The 22,939-nt window shown below is 44.5% G+C and overlaps 1 protein-coding gene across 1 annotated transcript in view; it reads left to right on the top strand.

The window, feature by feature from the left end:
- The window catches only part of LOC148105817 (protein NLRC3-like), a 261,895-nt gene that overhangs the window by 101,015 nt on the left and 137,941 nt on the right, over positions 1–22,939 (top strand). The gene's annotated exons all lie outside the window — the stretch shown is intronic.

Here is a 22,939-nt window from a genome sequence, read left to right as displayed (position 1 = left end):
AGCATTTTGGTTTAACTGAAGGCTTTTCAGGGAGTTTTTTGGACATCCTGATAATAATGAATTGCAGTAGTCCAGCCTGGAAGTAATAAATGCATGAACTAGTTTTTCAGCGTCACTCTGAGACAGGATATTTCTAATTTTAGAGATGTTGCGCAAATGGAAGAACGCAGTCTTACATATTTGTTTAATATGTGTGTTGAAGGACATATCCTGGTCAAAAATGACTCCAAGGTTCCTCACAGTGTTACTGGAGGCCAAGGTAATGCCATCCAGAGTAAGAATCTGGTTAGATACCATATTTCTAAGCTTTTCAGCACCGAGTACAATGACCTCAGTTTTATCTGAGTTAAGAAGCAGAAAGTTAGTGGCCATCCAAGTCTTTATGTCTTTAAGACATTCCTGCAGTTTAACTAGTTGGTGTGTGTTATCTGGCTTTATGGACAGATAGAGCTGGGTGTCATCTGCATAGCAGTGAAAATGTATGCTATGTCTTCTAATGATGCTGCCTAGGGGAAGCATGTATAATGTAAACAGAATTGGTCCTAGCACTGAACCCTGTGGAACTCCATAATTAACCTCAGTGTGTGAAGAGGACTCTCCATTTACATGCACAAATTGGAGTCTATTAGATAGATATGATACAAACCACTGCAGTGTAATACCTGTAATACCTACAGCATGTTCTAATCGCTCTAACAGGATATTATGGTCAACAGTATCGAATGCTGCACTAAGGTCAAGAAGGACAAGCACAGAGATGAGTCCACTGTCAGAGGCCATAAGAAGATCATTTGTAACCTTCACTAAAGCTGTTTCTGTGCTGTGATGAACTCTGAAACCTGACTGAAACTTAAATTAAACCATTCCTCTACAGATGATCTGTTAGCTGTTTGACAACTACTCTTTCAAGGATTTTTGATATGAAAGGAAGGTTGGAGATTGGCCTATAATTAACTAAGACTGCTGGGTCTAGAGATGGCTTTTTGAGTAAAGGTTTAACTGCAGCCACCTTGAAGGCCTGTGGTACATAGCCGATTATTAGAGATAGGTTGATCATATATAAGATCGAAGAATTAATCAATGGCAGGACCTCTTTGAGCAGTTTTGTAGGAATGGGGTCTAAAAGACACGTTGATGGTTTGGAGGAAGTAATTATTGAAGTTAACTCAGAAAGATCGATTGGAGAAAAAGAGTCTAACTTAACATCAATGGTACTAAGAGTAGCTGTAGATAATATTACATCTGTGGGATGATTATTGGTAATTTTTTCTCTAATGATAAAAATTTTATTTGTGAAGAAGTTCATGAAGTCATCACTAGTTAACGTTAAAGGGATGGTTGGCTCAAAAGAGCTCTGACTTTTTGTCAGCCTGGCTACAGTGCTGAAGAGAAACCTGGGGTTGTTCTTATTTTCTTCAATCAGTGATGAGTAGTAAGCTGTTCTGGCTTTGCGGAGGGCTTTCTTATAAAGCAACAAACTATTTCTCCAGGCTAAATGATGATCCTCTAAATTTGTGACACGCCATTTCCTCTCCAGATTACGAGTCGTCTGCTTTAGGGTACGTGTTTGAGAATTATACCACGGGGTCAGGTACTTCTGATTAGAGACCTTAGTTTTCACTGGAGCTACAGTATCCAGAGTCGTACGTCGTGAGGAGGTGAAATTATTAACAAGATAATCGACCTCTGTTGGGGTAGCGTTCAGATAGCTGCTCTGCTCTGTGTTGGTACAGGGCATTGACGATGATAACAGTGGCTGGATTATATTCTTAAACTTAAACTTAGTTACAGCGCTTTCAGAAAGACATCTACTTTGATAAAGTCCACTCTCCACTGCTGCGTAATCAATTATTGTAAATGTAAATGTTATCAAGAAATGATCAGACAGGAGAGGGTTTTCAGGAAACACTGTTAAATGTTCAGTTTCTATGCCATATGTTAAAACAAGATCTAGAGTGTGATTAAAGTGGTGGGTGGGTTCTTTTACATTTTGAGAGAAACCAATTGAGTCTAACAACAGATTAAATGCCATGTTGAGGCTGTCATTTTTAGCATCAACATGGATGTTAAAATCACCCACAATAATTATTTTATCTGAGCTCAGAACTAAATTAGATATAAAGTCTGAGAAATCAGACAGAAACTCTGTGTAAGGCCCAGGTGGACGATAGATGATAACAAGTAAGACTGGTTTCTGAGTTTCACAGCTGGGGTGGACAATGTTAAGCATCAGGCTTTCAAATAAATTAAAAGTCTGTCTTGGTCTTTCATTAATTAATAGACTGGTGTGAAAAATTGCTGCCACACCGCCCCCTCGACCTGTGCTTCGAGATTTCTGGTAGTTAGAATGACTCGGGGGTGTTGATTCATTTAAACTAACATAATCATCCTGCTGCAACCAGGTTTCTGTAAGGCAGAGTAAATCAATTTGTTGATCAATTATTAAGTCATGTACTAACAGAGACTTGGAGGAGAGAGACCTAATATTTAATAATCCACATTTCACTGTTTTACTCTTTGGTTCAGATGTGGATACTGTATTGTTCTTTCTTTGTAAATGTTTAAGTTGTTTGTTGCTGGTTTTTAGTTTGTTTTTTGTCTTTTTGGAAGCAGACACAGTCTCTATGGAGATGGGTTTTTGGGGGGGTAGCAGGAGGAGAGAAGCTGCAGAGAGGCGTGTAAGACTGCAACTCTGCAACAATGAGTCCTAGTACAGTCCCAGCACTGAAGTCCCTGCTGCTCTTTATACTGGATGTGCTGCATCACTGACTGACAGCTGATGAAGAGTCTCTGGAAACACTCGTTTATCTCCTCTGCTCTTCCTTCTTCTCTCTGCAGGTGGAGCTGATGATGGTAAACAGGACGGTGTGTGTGCTGAGAGAGGAGGAGCTGTGTCCTGATGATCCAGAGAGGTTGAAGCAGCAGCAGCTTGTGTGTAGAGACGCTCTGACTGGGCCATGTTACTGGGAGGTGGAGAGGAGAGCTTCATCCAGCAGTGACTGACAGAGGAATGAGAAGAAGTGCAGATGACTGTCAGTGCTGCAGAGTGAACTGCTCTGAGAACAGCTCCACTGTCAGACACAGTATAGAGTCCAGCATCATCCCTGTGTGTCCCTCTGGATCTGACAGAGGATCATCAGTGTATCTGGACTGCTCTGCTGCTGCTCTGTCCTTCTACAGTCTCTGCACAGTCTCTGTCTGACTCTGGCTTCAGACTCTCCTGGATCAAACTAACCTGGAAAGACTTTCAAACATCACTCAATAGATTTGAATACAGAATAGATTTGATATATACTGTAGATGTACTGTAGAGTTGCAGTTTGTCACTTGTAAATAGGGTCTGAGAGCAGCTTGAGCTGAACGATCTTTCTAGAAACACGAAATGTTTTCACTCTTCTGTTGCTTTTTCATATTCATGTTTTTTCTGTTGTTCTGGGGAGCTTGCAGGAGTGCTCACAGACATATTCAACCTGTCCTTGGCCCACGCTGTGGTACCGGCCTGCTTCAAATCCACCTCCATCGTCCCAATACCCAAAAACTCCAACCCATCTTGCCTCAATGACTACCGCCCAGTAGCACTCACCCCCATCATCACTTAGTGCTTAGAGCAGCTGGTCCTTGCACACTTCAAATCCTGTCTCCCCCCCACCCTGAACCCCCACCAATTCGCATACCGCCAGAACAGGAGCACAGAGGATGCAGTCTCCATCGCACTGCACTCTGTCCTCTCACACCTGGACAACAATAACACATACGCCAGAATGCTGTTTATATACTTCAGTTCAGCATTCAATACAATCCACCCCTCACAACTCATCAGAAAACTGACAGACCTGGGCATCAGTTCCCTCATCTGCAAATGGTTACTGGACTTCCTGACCAACCGCCCCCAACATGTCCGGCTGGATAACCACTGCTCATCTACAATCACAATGAACACTGGTGTACCACAAGGCTGCGTGATGAGCCCTTTCCTCTACTCCCTCTTCACCCACGACTGCAGACCTGCTGATGGTTCCAACACCATCATTAAGTTTTCAGATGACACCACGGTGATTGGCCTCATCAGTGACAACGATGAGGCCGCCTACAGGGAGGAGGTGGATCGTCTGGCTGAGTGGTGCGACAGAAACAACCTGCTGCTTAACACAGAGAAGACCAAGGAGCTCATCGTGGACTACAGGAGGAATGCTGACCCACATCCACCCACATTAAGGGGACGGCTGTGGAGCGTGTGAGCAGCTTCAAGTTCCTGGGAGTCCACTTCTCCGAGGATCTCATCTGGACGACCAACTGCTCCAAGCTGGTCAAGAAGGCTCACCAGCACCTCTTCTTCTTGAGGACTCTGAGGAAAAACCACCTGTCCTCAGACATCCTGGTGAACTTCTATCGCTGTACCATCGAGAGCATCCTGACCAACTGTATAACAGTCTGGTATGGGAACTGCTCTGCCTCGGACCGGAAGGCATTGCAGAGGGTCGTGAAAACTGCCCAGCGCATCGCCGGAGCACCACTTTCTGCCATAAAAGACATATACAGGAAGCGGTGTCTGAAAAGGGCTGGGAAAATCATCAAAGACCCCAGTCACCCATCACATAGACTCTTCACCCTCCTGTCCTCTGGGAGGCGCTACAGGAGCCTCCGGACTAAGACCACCAGGTACCGGAACAGCTTCTTCCCCACAGCTGTCAGACTCCTGAACTCTGCCTCCTGACATCTGACCCACGTTAAACTCATGGACTGGACATACACACACCCACAACCACCTACACACACACACAATGGACAACCGTACCCTCAAACACACAATAATAACATGGACTGAACCACCATTCACAATCACTAGCACTTTATATACCTCTGTAGAAATTATCCACATATCTCACTTATCTTAACTGCACTACTGTATAGTTCTGTGTAAATAATCATACGATAATTTTTAATCCTACAACTGTTTATAACTTGCATAGTTCACATTTCTGTATAACTGTATATCTCAGATTTCTGTATAGTTTTTTTATTTCATATTTATATCCTGTTCATAGCTTGTACTCACTACAGCCTGTACATACTTATAGTTATAGAATATTCATAACATACTTCATACCATGTACATTATAACATACCATAATAGACCCATTTCTGTAACATACTTACATACCTATATTATTGCTAATATATACTGTAATATATCTATATCACTAAAGCACTTCTGGATGGATGCAAACTGCATTTCGTTGCCCTGTACCTGTGCATGTGCAATGACAATAAGTTGAATTCTATTCTATTCTATTCTAATTCTATTCTATTCTATTCTATATATTTCCACAACATTAATATTGATCCCACCTGTCTCACCTGTTTCATGCTTCTATACATAATAACAGGACACGTGTGATCTGAGCGCTGCTGTGGTTGCTGTGCTGCACGTCTTCATTTAGATAACAGAGACATCTAGTGGTTCAGAGGGAGAACTGCAGGAGGTGGAGCTGTGTTTTAGCATGGAAATTTTTTTATCTTTTAGGCACAGATACAAATATGACAAGTATCAGTGTAAGATACAAAAGGTCACATCAGTCTGCAGAGGGAACAGTGATCACACAGCAATGTAAGAATAGAAACATAACAGTGAATCTTGACATGTATACAGATGGAGGCAAACAAACAGGATGTAACACTACATTAAAGCCACAAATGGAAAGAAAACAAACCCAAAGGAAAATATATTTGATCTCAGGAATCCAAATCAGATGCTTTAGAGCAGGGGTCGGCAACCCTGGGCACGCGTGTCTCACCTGGCACGTGAAGGGTTATCTGATGGCATGACCATAGCTGGACTGGCCATTGGGCATACCGATGGTGATTTTTCGTTTTTATGGGCTGATGATATTTTTTTTTTGTTTTCTTGTAACGGTATAAACAGTGAAAGATGGTGGATTGGCCGGATGCTGGTCGATGTGTAAAAATAACTCAGTTGTTTGGTGGTGGCTGTGGCGGAGCTTCCACAGAGGCAACAGGTGGATGAGGGAAAGTAAATGGTAAACGGCCTGCATTTGTATAGTGCTTTACACAACCAGTCATCCACACCCACATTTACACACTGGTGATGGAAGCTACATTGTAGCCACAGCCACCCTGGGGCGGACTGACAGAGGCGAGGCTGCTGGACACTGGCGCCACCGGGCCCTCTGACCACCACCAGTAGGCAACAGTGAAGTGTCTTGCCCAAGGACACAACGACTGAGACTGTCCAAGCCGGGGCTCGAACCGGCAACCTTCCGATTACAAGGCGAATTCCCAACTCTTGAGCCACGATCACCCCGAGGGGAGGGAGGAGGAGCAGAGACCCGAGGCGGCCGCCGGTCCGAGTGTCAGGTGAACTGAACTTCAGGTAAGAAGTTATGACCTGCAGTCTTTCTGGGTCAGATATCAACCAAGTTTAGGTGTAGTTTATTTTCGTTGTGCTGACTTTTTACAGTTAGTTACAATAACTCGTACTGCGTGCTAGCTAGCATGACGGAGTTTATACTGCTGTGTGGGTGCTATGATATTACTGATAGTGAACTTTATTTTAGTAGAGTTGCCAACTGTCCCGTAAAAAACAGAATCGTCTCGTATTCAAAAAAAATATTACACGTTTCTTATTGAGCTGAGAAGGAACGCAGTTTGTCCCGGACTTCAGCTAGAATGGAAAAGACACAATAAAGCTGGATTTATTCTGTGTCTTTACACTGATAGGTTTGTAGCTTAACCCTATTCGATGGAAAGTTGAAGACAATGTAATTACACAGCAAAGCAAGACACGAGTAGGCAAGGTTCTTTATGTTTCTCGTGCACGGGAGAGAACTGGACAAACGCCGTCCCTTCGCTTGATCCCCGTTGCTCTCGTCTGCTCCCCCGTAACACTGCTCTTTTATTAAGGTTACATGAATATACATAGGTTCATTAACATATGACATCTACATACACACAAAGTGTACCTTGCCTGTGCGTAGTGTAAGCGTGTGTGTGTGTGTGTGTGGGGTCAAGATGTGACCCCGTGAAGACTCCCCCAAAACTGGTGCCAGGAGTTCTATCGGTACATCTGAACAAAAGGCTCTTATACTTAACCAGATATACGCGTGTTTGCTATACCATATATCAGCAAGAGAAGATACGACCTCTCCTAGGAGGTGTGTGATCTATGCCAGAACACTCTGAAGAGGAGTGAACGCACTCCCCTCTTCATGCTACACAGACTTGTTACAGACCTCCTAGGATGAGACATTCTTTCAATATGCCATCAACTATATACTTCTAAACACAAATGATTACATGTTTCTAAATACAAATGACAATAATAAAATCTAAACCCATCACTCTCCCCTCCCCCTCCTGTTGCTACTTCAGTCATGAAACTGATCAATGATCAGCTGATCGGCTTTTCTCTCTTGTTTTTTTATTGCTGAATTTGCGCCAGAAAGAGTAAGCCAGCAGATGTCGCACTAAAAAACAGCAGCACTTTTAAGCTTGATCAGCTGTTGCTAGAATTTATTTAATATTAATTTCTAGTATCAGCTGATGTTTGCTGGAGCCACAGCTGTAAAGCTGCTGGTCATGATGTCGGTTTGGATATGTGGTGAGAGGGAATCATGAAGATGAAACCAGGAGATGTCCTTACTGAATCATCAGAGCTGAACAGGCGATGGAGAAACAGGTTTACCTTTTAGGTGACATGAATGAGTTGAAGGGAAGTTATGAACTGTTTCCGAGAGACAAATAACACCAGGATCCTTTTCTAAGTAGCTGACAGCTGATAGCTGTGCAGGGGCGGGTCTAGCAAAGTGTTGCCAGGGGGGCAGGTAGGGCATTAACAGGGAAAGGGGGGCACAAAGAAATACTTTTCTTTCTTATTCTCATTTAAAATGTCTCGCTTTTAATAAATAATTATCTGAATCTTACAACCAAAGTTTTCATCTGATGTAAAAGGTTTAGAAATCATACATATACCAACAAGACTGTACATCACTGTCACAACAGTGTTTGTTTTCATTCAAAGGCTTTGTGGCTTTAATACCTGGGGGGCCGGTCTCTACCCAGATAGCAAGGAGACATTGAACAGATGTTGATTTTCCATCGGAACCATCAGAACCGTCAGGATTGAAATGTCAACACAAAACCAATGTTGAAACAACATTGAAATACTGATGAAACCTGACACTGACATTGAAATAATATTGATTCACTGTTGTTCTGTCATCGTTGATTGTTGATCTATTTATAGTTGACAAGGTGACAACAATCACGTTGAAAAACCATCGATTTATGGTTGAGCGGGAAATTAAAGCTGCTACCACTTGGACTATTCTGCAGGACCCCTATCAAATTGGTACATCCCTCCAGGTAACCATTGTCTTGTACAGTAGAGTGGGACATTAGATTTACTCTCAGTGGAATTGACCGGAGAAGGCATCAGTTCATGCACTGCACTGGCCTGCACCACGATTAGTATAAGGTAAGAATGAATGACTTTTGTTCTATTCGTTATTTCCACGGTTGCATTTGAATAACAGTAAAAAAAAAAAAAAAACTTGTTAATGTAAAGTTTCAGACAAAATGTGGGAGCCCAAAATTGTGTCTACTTTCATCTTACAATCCGGCAAATAAATTGCACTGCGAACAAAGTCTGTCAACAAAGAAAACATTTTCGTTTCCTACTTTTCCGTTATATTCCCTTACAAAGCTAGCTTTAATGCTTCGAGGGTTCCTTTGTTCTTGCCGTCGCCTCGGTGCTTGACCCAGACTTTCGCTCTGTAGTTGCTTTTTAGCATAGTACTACAAAAAATTGTAAATCTGTGATATATGATTGATAAACGTAAAGGTAACTGTATAAATGTGTTCAATGACTTTGTTACTTTTAATGATTGGAGAGCACCCGCTTCGATTCGCACTCAATTCAAACTTTACGTTGCACGCTCACCTAACTTTACATTGCACGCTCACCTACCTTGCGTTTGCACCTTTTGTCCACACAAACTGCGTTTTCGTTAACTGAAAACTGAGATTTTTAAAGACGCCTGCCAGGGTGGATATTTTTGAATATTATATATTATATTTTAGCAATTACGTGTGGACAAGGAGAAAACGCAGCGTCAAAGGTGTGCGCCTATTTTGACGCCACACTGTGCGCCAAGTTTTTGTCTCGGCGCCATGAATTCCTACAATGGCAGACTTAGACAAAATACAGTTAATTTTATTATCTTCAGTGTTTAAATGCTTACATATACACACGCAGTTACTGTCCCTTCACACATAGGACTCAGTTCAGCTTCTATGAGCCGTCTTTCTATCTAGTTTTCCCTCTTTATTGACATTGTTCCCTATTTTTCCTCTTTTTTACAGATCTGATTTGGTAACTACCATCCATCCATCAATAAGTAAGAAACTCACGTCCTTAAATAAATTCCTAGTGTTAAACAATTTGCTTATTTGGCTATTTCCAAATATAGCAATATTTGTTTAATCTGATATACACTGACAATGACATCACGCTGGTCAAGGAGTTTCCTGTGTGTGTTGTTATAAATCAAACTGTAACTTTAGGAAAAAATATTCCAAAAGCACATTTGTAATTACTTATGACCGTTTTCAACTTTTTTTCTTTAGACCAAATCCCCTGTACACATATAGTGACTCAGACGATGAGCAGCCCACAAAAAAATGGTTTCCCCAGGCCCCTCGAGTGAAAATACCAGGTAATTAAATACTGTCTAGTGTCTTTGTACATATCCGTGTGTGACACAAGGTAACTTTTTTGACAAGTTGTCTGTATTGTTAAATACTTAAAAAAAATTATCTTTTTCTAAACAGCCCTCACCATTCTGCAGTCTCCCCCCTAGCCCACTGACAGCAGGCATCACAATGCCCCACCCAGCTTCCGGCACCTTTCGCCACTCCGGCACAACACGCAAACCGACACAGCTTTGCGATCTCCCCAGCATGCAGAGTATGATGTCGAGGACTTCCCTATAGATGGTATGCTTTTAAAATTGTTTTAAAGCTGAATCACAATGTCATTGTACTCTTATCTTGAAAACACCAGTTTATACTCCTGAATGTCATCTTGTTGTGATTTGTTTTTCTGTAGATTCCAGAGACTCTGTGTGTTTATTACAAGGCAAGTTCGAAAATCTTGGAATTTCAGATTTTACATGGTATAAATGGTAAATGGCCTATATTTGTACAGTGCTTTAACTAGTCCCTAAGGACCCCAAAGTACTTTACACATTCAGTCATCCACCCATTCACACAGAATTCACGCACTGGTGATGGCAAGCTACATATACAAATATCAAATACAGTGGGGCAAAAAAGTATTTAGTCAGCCACCGATTGTGCAAGTTCCCCCACTTAAAATGATGACAGAGGTCAGTAATTTGCACCAGAGGTACACTTCAACTGTGAGAGACAGAATGTGAAAAAAAAATCCATGAATTCACATGGTAGGATTTGTAAAGAATTTATTCGTAAATCAGGGTGGAAAATAAGTATTTGGTCAATAACAAAAATACAACTCAATACTTTGTAACATAACCTTTGTTGGCAATAACAGAGGTCAAACGTTTACTATAGGTCTTTACCAGGTTTGCACACACAGTAGCTGGTATTTTGGCCCATTCCTCCATGCAGATCTTCTCAAGAGCAGTGATGTTTTGGGGCTGTCGCCGAGCAACACGGACTTTCAACTCCCGCCACAGATTTTCTATGGGGTTGAGGTCTGGAGACTGGCTAGGCCACTCCAGGACTTTCAAATGCTTCTTACGGAGCCACTCCTTTGTTGCCCAGGCGGTGTGTTTTGGATCATTGTCATGTTGGAAGACCCAGCCTCGTTTCATCTTCAAAGTTCTCACTGATGGAAGGAGGTTTTGGCTCAAAATCTCACGATACTTGGCCCCATTCATTCTGTCCTTAACACGGATCAGTCGTCCTGTCCCCTTGGCAGAAAAACAGCCCCATAGCATGATGTTTCCACCCCCATGCTTCACAGTAGGTATGGTGTTCTTGGGATGCAACTCAGTATTCTTCTTCCTCCAAACACGACGAGTTGAGTTTATACCAAAAAGTTCTACTTTGGTTTCATCTGGCCACATGACATTCTCCCAATCCTCTGCTGTATCATCCATGTGCTCTCTGGCAAACTTCAGACGGGCCTGGACATGCACTGGCTTCAGCAGCGGAACACGTCTGGCACTGCGGGATTTGATTCCCTGCCGTTGTAGTGTGTTACTGATGGTGACCTTTGTTACTTTGGTCCCAGCTCTCTGCAGGTCATTCACCAGGTCCCCCCGTGTGGTTCTGGGATCTTTGCTCACCGTTCTCATGATCATTTTGACCACACGGGATGAGATCTTGCGTGGAGCCCCAGATCGAGGGAGATTATCAGTGGTCTTGTATGTCTTCCATTTTCTGATGATTGCTCCCACAGTTGATTTTTTCACACCAAGCTGCTTGCCTATTGTAGATTCACTCTTCCCAGTCTGGTGCAGGTCTACAATTCTTTTCCTGGTGTCCTTCGAAAGCTCTTTGGTCTTGGCCATGGCGGAGTTTGGAGTCTGACTGGTTGAGGCTGTGGACAGTTGTCTTTTATACAGATGATGAGGTCAAACAGGTGCCATTCATACAGGTAACGAGTGGGGGACAGAAAAGCTTCTTACAGAAGACGTTACAGGTCTGTGAGAGCCAGGGATTTTCCTTGTTTGAGGTGACCAAATACTTATTTTCCACCCTGATTTACGAATAAATTCTTTACAAATCCTACCATGTGAATTCATGGATTTTTTTTTCACATTCTGTCTCTCACAGTTGAAGTGTACCTCTGGTGGAAATTACTGACCTCTGTCATCATTTTAAGTGGGGGAACTTGCACAATCGGTGGCTGACTAAATACTTTTTTGCCCCACTGTATATGTGACAGGCAAAAACTAGCAAACGCTTTTAGCAGTTAGAACAACTTATACTTGAATGCAGAATGTTACACCATCACTTATGGATATATTAGTTTTTCGCCTCTCACTGCTTAAGCCATTAATCTTTCTAGAATTGTTCTTTGAAACAGATATGACCTCACAAAAGATATTAGCTATGCTGTCAGACCTGACGACAGCTGTTAACGAACTCCGTGAGGAGGTCAGAGCCATCCGCCATCCCTGCTGCAATGAATCGGTAGATGCTGGGGTACTGCCTCTGGATTTGCCCTTGCACAACATTGAGGAGCTAAACAATGCAGAGGCAGCTCTTCAATCACAAGAGGCAAATAAGGCAATGGTAAGTATATAAAGGTTATGTATACTTTGTAACTATATAGTGTAATAGCTGTCAGATATGATTTAAATACATAACAACGGCCTGTTGATTAAAACACAAGCACTTGCATACACATTTAAGACATGAGACACGCTAATTCCATCTCTTAAAATGTGTCTATAGGTGAGACGCTTTGCCTTGATTGGAGGGACCACACTGGAGGTGCAAGTCCGCCGTGTAATGGCTTATGCCATTACAAACGAGCTGGCCTCGGTACTAAACTGGGCAGGGAAAAAAAACCAAGGACCAGACAAAGCAAAAAAGGGCATTTAAAGATACAGCGCTCTGCAAATGCATATATGGTAAGTTTTACCGTTTTTTTGCTATATTACTTTTTCTTTCTTAATAACAAGACTTTCATGTCCGGTTAATCTGGAGATGGAGTCTTTGGTCTTTGGCTTGTTTAGTCCTCGGGTTGTAGTTGTACAGCCCGAGGACCCCATGTTTATTTTGTTTTAAAGGATACACGGCACACCATGACTAAGACTTATCACTTTTTCCGCTCATAGCTCTTTGGGAATCAAATGCGGCAGTTTGCAGATTTACGCCTGGTGACTTTCATGTTTATCAGCCTAGGAGTTTACATACTTTCTCCCCGCTGAAGACAGTTAACAAGAGCTTATTCATGTGCTCTAATTCACTTTTTTTGTTTGTGTGTGTGTATTTTTTTCCTAGATGGCCTGACGCAGCAGTTAGGGGCAAACTCTATGTCCGAGTTTGTCTTTGCACAAGCAGTGCAGAAATGGCTCCGATACGCCCCAGATCATTTGGGTGGCGCAGGACGCACATCATGCATCCCCATCCCGGAGTAAAAAATTACAAACTTCTGTGAAACATATAAATGTAAATAGGAAACTGTCTTTTAATAAAGTATTTAGCAAACGAAACATGCCTATTGACCTTTTTTTGTTTATTTTTTTTCTGTTACATCACATGCAATGCTTTCTTATTTTAGGATATTAATATTGAAATGATACATTATGAGACATCCATCCATCCATCCATCTTCATCCGCTTTATCCGGGGCCGGGTCGCGGGGGCAGCAGCCTAAGCAAAGAGGCCCAGACCTCCCTCTCCCCAGCCACCTCCTCCAGCTCATCCGGGGGAACACCAAGGTGTTCCCAGGCCAGCCGAGAGATATAATCTCTCCAACGTGTCCTGGGTCTGCCCCGGGGCCTCCTCCCAGTGGGACATGCCTGGAACACCTCACCCAGGAGGCGCCCAGGGGGCATCCTTACCAGATGCCCAAACCACCTCAGCTGGCTCCTTTCGATGTGGAGCAGCAGCGGCTCTACTCTGAGCCCCTCCCGGATGGCCGAACTTCTCACCCTATCTCTAAGGGAGATGCCAGCCACCCTTCGGAGGAAGCTCATTTCCGCCGCTTGTATCCGCGATCTCGTCCTTTCGGTCACTACCCACAGCTCGTGGCCATAGGTGAGGGTAGGGACGTAGATCGACCGGTAAATTGAGAGCTTCGCTTTTACACTCAGCTCCCTCTTCACCACGACGGACCGGTGCAGCGTCTGCATTACTGCAGCTGCAGCCCCAATCCGTCTGTCGATCTCCGGCTCCCTTCTCCCATCACTCGCGAACAAGACCCCGAGAAGAACCCTTGAACTCCTCCACGTGGGGCAGGACCTCATCCCCGACCCGGAGTGGGCACTCCACCCTTTTCCGGCTGAGAACCATGGCCTCAGATTTGGAGGTGCTGATCCTCATTCCCGCTGCTTCACACTCGGCTGCGAACCGCTCCAGTGCGAGCTGGAGGCCCTCACCCGATGAAGCCAACAGAACCACATCATCCGCAAAGATCAGAGATGAGATCCTGAGGCCACCAAAGCGAAAGCCCTCCGCCACTTGGCTGCGCCTAGAAATCCTGTCCATAAAAATTATGAACAGAACCGGTGACAAAGGGCAGCCCTGGCGGAGCCCATCACCCACCGGGAACGAGTCCGACTTATTGCCGGCAATGCGAACCAAGCTCTTGCAACGGTTGTATAGGGATCGAATGGCCCGTAGCAATGGGCCAGACACCCCATACTCCCGCAACACCTCCCACAAGACACCCCGAGGGACACGGTCGAATGCCTTCTCCAAGTCCACAAAACACATGTAGACTGGTTGGGCAAACTCCCATGCACCCTCAAGTATCCTCGAGAGGATGAAGAGCTGGTCCAGTGTTCCGCGACCAGGACGAAAACCGCATTGTTCCTCCTGCATCAGAGGTTCGACTAGCGGACGAACTCTCCTTTCCAGCACCCTGGCATAGACTTTCCCGGGGAGGCTGAGGAGTGTGATCCCCCTGTAGTTGGAACACACCCCCCGGTCCCCCTTCTTAAAGATGGGGACCACCACCCCGGTCTGCCAATCCACGGGTACTGCCCCTGATCTCCACGCAACATTGCAGAGGCGTGTCAGCCAGGACAGCCCTACAACGTCCAGAGCCTTCAGGAACTCGGGGCGGACCTCATCAACACCAGGGGCTCTGCCACCAAGGAGTTGTTTAACTGCCTCAGTGACCTCGCCCCCAGAAATTGGCGGGTCATTCCCCTCATCCCCAGACTCTGCTTCCTCCTTAGAAGACGCGTCAGTGGGATTGAGGAGGTCCTCGAAGTATTCCTTCCACCGCCTGACAATTTTCTCAGTCTACGTCAGCAGCGCTCCGCCAGCACTATACACAGTGCAGGTAGAGCACCGCTTTCCCCTCCTGAGACGCCTGACGGTTTGCCAGAACCTCTTCGAGGCAGTCCGAAAGTCTTTTTCCATGGCCTCTCCGAACTCCTCCCACACCCGAGTTTTTGCTTCAGCCACTGCCCGAGCCGCATTCCGCTTGGCCTGTCGATTCCTGTCGGCTGCCTCCGGAGTCCCACAGGCTAACCAAGCCCGATAGGACTCCTTCTTCAGCCTGGTGGCTCCCTTCACCTCTGGTGTCCACCATTTGGTTCGGGGATTACCACCACGGCAGGCACCAACCACCCTGCGGCTGCAGCTCAATGCAGCAGCTTCGGCAATGGAGGCGCTGAACATGGTCCATTCGGACTCGATGTCCCCCGCCTCCCTCGGAATGCTGTTGAAGCTCTGCCGGAGGTGTGCGTTGAAGATCTCGCGGACTGGGGCCTCTGCTAGTCGTTCCCAGCACACCCTCACTACGCGTTTAGGTGCACCAGGTCTGTCCAGCGTCCTCCCCCGCCACCTGATCCAACTCACCACCAGGTGGTGATCAGTTGACAGCTCAGCCCCTCTCTTTACCCGAGTGTCCAGAACATATGGTCGCAGGTCTGGTGATACGATTACAAAATCGATCATCGACCTACGGCCTAGAGCGTCCTGGTGCCACGTGCACTTATGGACACTCTTATGTTCGAACAAGGTGTTCGTTATGGCCAAACTGTGATTAGCACAGAAGTCCAATAACAAAGCACCGCTCGGGTTCAGATCAGGGAGGCCGTTCCTCCCAATCACGCCCCTCCAGGTCTCGCTGTCGTTACCCACGTGAGCATTGAAGTCTCCCAGCAGGACAACAGAGTCGCCAGGTGGAGCACCTTCCAGCACCCCCCCCCCCCCCCCCCCCCCCAGGGACTCTGGGAAGGCTGGGTACTCCGAACTGCCATTCGGCGCATAAGCGCAGATGACAGTCAGGACCCGTTCCCCGACCCTAAGGCGCAGGGAACAAACCCTCTCGTCCACCGGGAAAAACCCCAACGTACCGGCAGCAAGCCGAGGGGATATTAGAATACCCACCCCAGCCCGCCGCCTCTCACCAGGGGCAACTCCAGACTGAGACAGAGTCCAGCCCCTCTCCAGGAGACTGGTTCCAGAGCCCAAGCCGTGCGTAGAGGTGAGCCCGACTATATCTAGCCGGTACCTCTCAACCTCACGCACTAACTCAGGCTCCTTCCCCACCAGAGAGGTGACATTCCATGTCCCTATTGCCAGTCTTGGCAGCCGGGGGTCAGTCCGCCAGGGCCTCTGCTCCTGGCCGCCACCCGGCACACAATGCACCCGACCCCTATGGCGCCTACTGCGGGTGGTGGGCCTGCGGGAGGATGGGCCCATGTCTCCTCTTCGGGCTGTGCCCGGCCGGGCCCCATGGACTAAGGCCCGGCCACCAGACGCTCGCCCTCGGGCACCCTCCCCGGGCCTGGCTCCAGGGCGGGGCCCCGGTAACCCTATCCCGGGCAGGGTAAACTGTTCCCTCTGTGTTTTTTTAATAGGGGTCTTCTGAATCGCTCTTTGTCTGGTCCCTCACCCAGGACCAATTTGCCATGGGAGACCCTACCAGGGTGCAAAAGCCCCCAGACAACATAGCCCCTGGGATCCCTGGGACACACAAACCCCTCCACCACGATAAGGTTGCGATTCACGGAGGAGCATTATGAGACTTTTTTTTTTTTTGTTTTTTTTTTTGTTTTGTTTTTTATAAAGGGTGTCCAATTTGAGGAATAAGTACAATTATGTGTTTAGGTGGTTTAAGTATTGATGGAAACATGCAGTAGATTAGTATTGGTTAAAATACCTATAAAGAAAGGTAGATTTCCAGTCATGATTTAACTGTTTTAATAAAAAGCAACTGTGCGAAAGAGGTGGAAAATAGACACCATAGCTCAACAGTGTTTCAATATCAGAATCTGACATTGTTTCAATGTCAACAGTATTAGAAAATATAACATTGAATCAATGTCAGGTTTCAACATTGATTCAACATCAAAAGCTGACGTTGTTTCAAAATTAAAAAAGGGTGCAAGAGTGACGTTAGGTCAACGTCACACTTCAACGTTGATTCAATGACATCACCTGATATTGGCTCAACATTGTTTCAATGTTTCCTTGCTATCTGGGTGGGGCTCGGTCACTCTGGCACAGCTGGCTGCTGGCTGAGCTCACGGGCACGTCCCGTTTAAATCATGCTTTTTATCTGTTTTTGTTTTTTAATGTCTCTGTAAAGAACTTGAGATCACCTTGTTGTTGAATTGTGCGATATAAATAAACTTGCCTTGCATTTTGGCTGCTACCTCAAAGCACACTGTGCGCTGTCGATCTTACGTGCTGCACAATAATATTCAATATTCAGTATTTACAGTTATATTCACATAGATCATGGCAATGATGTTGTTTATTATATTGCTCTCTTTTGTTTGCTTGATGATTGATGGATTTTTTGTCTGTTTGTTTTGTTGGCTTGGACAACTTCCTACCAGACACGTGGAAGTGGAAGCTTCAGTGAAGAAAGATTCCTGCTCCCAGCCGTTCATTGGCTCGGCATTTTAAACCCCTAAAGGGTCACGTGGCCTGTAAATAAACAGGGCAAATAAAAAAAATCACAAGAATAATGCAATACTTTCAGCCAGTTTAGCTTAATACATTAACTTATTCTTGTGTACACAGTAATTCATAAATAAATAATGTATATTATCAATAAAGGTTGATCTAAACAGTTTAACTGCTATGTACAGATAAAGGTTGCATAGCTTTAAAACATTTGCTATCCAGCAAATATCAGTCAAACTCAACACAAAAGGTAACATAACAATCGTTCAAATTGTTTGGACCGGTGATCCAAATCAACTGGCGTTGGTCAAACAGATGCGTGGTAGACGTACGGGACTTTAAAAACTACAAAGAAAGAAACTTCGTGTGTGGAGTTCAGGCTGACATTATGAAACTGTGACATTTGAGCCACTTCCTGTTCTCAGTCCCAGCGTCCTGATCACCGAGGTTTCTGTTGCTCTGATATCTGATATTGATTATATTGGTAAACAGGCTGTAGCATAAACATCAGGTCTGTTCTGAAAACTGGCTTTATTTTTTCAAAGTAAGGGAATATCTGTGGTCTGATACTGCGGGCTCATGGGCTAAGGACTTGGATTGACAAGTCAAGCACAGATGATTGTGTTGTTTCTTATAAAGGCTTGTGTGTGTGTGCCTTCCTGTGTGTGTCCTTGTGTCAGTGGAACTGAATCAGTGTGTTGGAGAAAGTGCTCTTCTGCCACATGACAGCCATATCAAGGATTTTTGATATGAAAGGAAGGTTGGAGATTGGCCTATAATTAGCTAAGACTCCTGGGTCTAGAGATGCTTTTTGAGTAAAGGTTTAACTACAGCCAGCTTGAAGGCCTGTGGTACATAGCTGATTATTAGAGATAGGTTGATCATGGATGTGACTCTGGATCCTGATACAGCTCATCCTGAACTCATCCTGTCTGTCATCACATCATAGTGGTGTGAGGAAGAAACTTCCAGACAACCCAGAGAGATTTTCTCTGTGTGTTTGTGTTTTAGGAGAGCAGGCAGATTTTACTTTGAGGTTCAGGTTAAAGGAAAGACTGAGTGGACTTTAGGAGTGGCCACAGAGTCAATCAACAGGAAGGGAAAAATCACACTGAATCCTCAGAATGGTTTCTGGACTGTATGGCTGAGAAATGGAAATGAGTACAAAGCTCTTGCTGGTCCTTCAGTCTGTCTCTGTCTTCATCCTGGTCCTGAGAAGGTGGGGGTGTTTGTGGATTATGATGAGGGTCTGGTCTCCTTTTATGATGTAGGAGCTGCAGCTCTTTAAAAGTGATGATGAAACTGTGGCACGTGGCCACAACAAGAATTTCTCAGACTAGTGACTGAACTGTGATCCAAACTGAGCTTTAGTTTGAGAAGCATTCAGATCCACATGTGCATCATCCAGGAGCAGCAGCAGCAGCACAAGGAGCAAAGCTGCCTTTGAATCATAGACATAAATGTGTTGTTTTCATTTAGCAGCAGGTTAAAGTGACACATCACTAACACTGAGGGCAAGAAGCTTGAACGCGGAGCTTAACAGCGGGAGAGGATATTTGTTTTTTACGGTGATGTTGTTCAGGACTCGATAATCTATGCAGGGCTGTAAAGTTTTGTCCTTCTTCGCGACAAAAAGAAGCTGGCGGCGACAGGAGAAGATGAGGGGCAAATGAGACCTGCGGTAAGTGACTCGTTGATGACCTTCACGCTCAGACTGGGACAGGCCATATAAGCGACTGGTTGGGAGTGGTGCGCCCGGGAGAAGGTCAATCCTGCAATCATATGACTGGTGGGGAGGAAGCAAACGTGCCCTATCCTTACAAAACACTTGTTTATGGTCATGGTAAATGGGTGGTACTGAGGAGAGGTCTGGCGGCTCGGAGAGCGGGGAATGGTTTAACTCCAAAACAAACTAACCTCTCTTTATTCTCTTAAATAATTGGTCTTCACTATGTTCCTATATAGTAGTATTTTTTTATTAGTATAATATGAAATAAATTCTACATGTGTCAAGTCGTGTGCCAATATTTGCTGTGTAGTAGAACTGAGACAGTAGTCATTACAAAAATTTATTTGAAATGATATTAAAATTCTCAAACAGAAAAACTTTAGACATAAATATATAAAATATTAATATTTACAGAGAGACAGGAATAAAAAGGACCCAGCGTGGAAGATCCTCAGGGAGAAGGAGCAGAAAAATAAGAACATTGTTTCTGCCCTGGAGAGCTTCTGCCTCATCAGAAAACTACTGATAACTCGGGTCCAATGTTTCCAAATTTAACACAGCTGTGCTGTTTTCAAAAACTTGAAATTTCACCAATTCTCTCGTCTGAGGCGGCATGCTGTCCAGAGCATGAACAAGGCTGAGGAGGAAATGCTCCATTGGAGACTGGTGTGGCCTCTTCAGATACTCTAGGATGGCCAGCTCCACCACCGATGGACCGTCCTGGGACCCCTCCCTCGTCCGCCTCGGAGCCGTCCTCCTCTGAGGGCCTGTAAGACACAGCACAAAACACCAAGAAATGAGAAGGCTGCTACTAGATTTTCATTTTCAACATTGGGAAAAAACAGGATATAATCAGATTAGTTATAGATATTTAGTAAAGGTGATCTTAAGGGAATCCCACCGAGTAAAAAGCTATCAGTGCTTGTTGTACATACCTGTGGGTGCATCAGGAGAAGCTGAGGGACTGGGGAGCCAGGAGAAGCAACAGGGGATGCTCTGCCGTAGAATCAGTTGGTTCTATCAAGACAATATTAAATGTTAACAGGTTGAATACAATAATCATAGAGAAAGTATATACAGTGGTCCCTCTTTTATTGCAGCAAGGGTTCTCAGAATAACTAGCCCCTCGCCACGCACATGAACATTGGTCACAGTTCTCACAAGTTGATTCTCAAAGTGCAAACCTTTGTAGATTGCAAAACATAAAAGTATTATTATGCCGCGTTTTGTCTTCATCTGCCACTTTCGTGCGCCTTTTTCCTTCGCGGTGCAGGTGTCTATTTCCGAATGAAGGTCATAGTTATGGTTGTTTTTGTGCTGTTTTTTCTATTGGACGTGATGGTTATCAAAACCAAACATGATAAATTTGGCAAGCGCAGGAGACACGACACAGAGAAGATTTGTCAATCAGGCTGCAGAATGCAATGCTGCACTGTAATAAAAAATCTGCGAAAAAGCGAAGCAGGAACGGATGAACAGCCGGACCACTGTGGGCTGTTTATTAATAAACAATAAAATATATTCCTATATGACAACATGCATAAAAGCAGAACGGTATTTGTACATCAGCGGGAAAATAGCGTTGGCTTGCTAGCTTTTGTGCGGCTTCCTCGGGTCAGTGAACACTTTCAAAAGAGAAATGAATGAACTTACCAGGTTGCCCGATTTCTTCACATATCTTCCTCCAAGCTCGGTCCTTTATATTCCTGTCTCGGTACAGAAAGCAGCTGGTGTCGTACAGCTCCGGGTGGTTTGCTACGACGTTGATTAGCCTTTCCTCCATTGAAGAATGAAGGGCTTTGGCTGGATCTGCCCCTTTGACCTAGGTTACAGCCACGTCACCAGGCTCCTGATTGGTTGTCGCCACGCGAATTGACGCTGGAGTTCAGATTTTTCCAACTGAGCGGTAGACGCAATACGTGCGTATGCACAAAATGCAAAACAAAAAACTGACGTGCGTATTTTTTTTTTCATGCGTCAAATGCACTACTTTGACGCACGTGTTCAATATTTGTTCTCTTCCAAACCCCTGCTGTCTATTGTCAGTTTGATTGTCTACTCAAATAAAAATAAAAGCCTTCTAACATCTGTTTGTTTTTATTCAGGCATAAATGTGTAACAGGGTTTCTATGGTATGATACCCCTTGCCACAAATGTCAGTGCAATGGGGGAAACAGCGCCTGTCACACTCATTTAAACAAAAGAAACTATACATCACAACCCAGCGATCACTTTAGCCTGACAAAGATGATAATTACAGAAAGAAATGCTTTGTTTTCTTAGTGCAGGGTTAGCTTTGACCTTTCCACAGCAAACAAACAGACATGAAATACTTGGAGGTTTTCATATGAACACTGAAACAGACGATCCTGTTGAGTCATTGTGCAGAGATCAGTGAGGAGGGTTATTATGGCAGCAGATCATCAGTGAAACACCACCTTCAGGTACTGAGACCTGCTGTGACTGTCTGATGGAGGCACTCTGTGTTTCTATGCAGGTGTGCTTTAATGCACTGGCAGTGTGCTTGGATCATTGTCATGCTGAAGCTGATGTTTCCAGATGTTCCTGTGTGCTGGCTCAGACTCTGACCTGCAGCTGAAACCATGACAGAGCCTCCCCCGTGCCTCATAGATGGATGCAGACTCTCAGTGTTGGACTACGCAAACTACACTTCACAAAACATCGTCATGAGTTCCCTCTGACTTTTGCTGATGTTGTTTGCAGCGCTGTCGGCCACTGTTTCTTCCTTTTACTTACTTCCGAAAAGAAAGCCTCGTTTCTGCTGTTCAATACTGAACAAATTTAAACTTTTTGAAATTATTGCAAAACACTTATCTGTGTCTGTAATTCAACCTCTGTAACTTTGCTCTGCTTCACTTCAGCAGCATCAGGTAATGTTCAGATTTTGATTCACGGTTTTCTTTCATTTTTGATTTACTGCAAAATATTTTTATAAAATCCAGGCCAGGAAAATCACCTGTATGTTTTTCTGTTTTATCCTCAGACACAAAGGCATCTGCTGTGATGTTTGCACCTTTGATAAAGTCTGGCAAGTGTCAGCTTTATTTTATAGATATAAAAATGTGTAAATGTACTGATGCGTGATCAGAATCGTGGAGTTGATTCTAGAAATCAGTGATGAGCCCTAACAGTTACACAATCATATCAAAACTCTGTCCTGATAGTTTCCACTATCTCTTTTGTATCAGACATACTGAGAAAATATTTGGGATAAATAACCATGAAGAGCCTGTTTCACTAGAATCGTCCACTTGATGGTGCAGTAGAGCAAATGAATCATCACAATGCTTCAAACCATGAATTGACCAGTTGGATGGAAGCTTAGTTCATCACAAACTAAGCTGACCAACACTACTTACCAAGTCCCATTCAGTTATGTTCACAATGTCACCAAGACAAGGACAGGTGGGAAAAACAAAAATACTCTCCAAAGTACAAAAATGGCTTCATGCAGAATTCTGGCTTGTTTTTTAAATATTTTTTTCACTTGTTTAGGCAGCAGCTGCAAGGACTGTGTGCATTTCTCCAAAATAAGGAACAACCCGATTGGGTGTGGCTGGTCACAGGAGTCACGCTGCA

The sequence above is a fragment of the Neolamprologus brichardi genome, chromosome 3 (genome assembly GCF_056152115.1).
Source record: "Neolamprologus brichardi isolate AB-2024 chromosome 3, ASM5615211v1, whole genome shotgun sequence".
In the NCBI taxonomy this organism is placed as follows: Eukaryota; Metazoa; Chordata; class Actinopteri; order Cichliformes; family Cichlidae; genus Neolamprologus; species Neolamprologus brichardi.
This window is presented reverse-complemented; position numbering and strand designations above follow the sequence as displayed.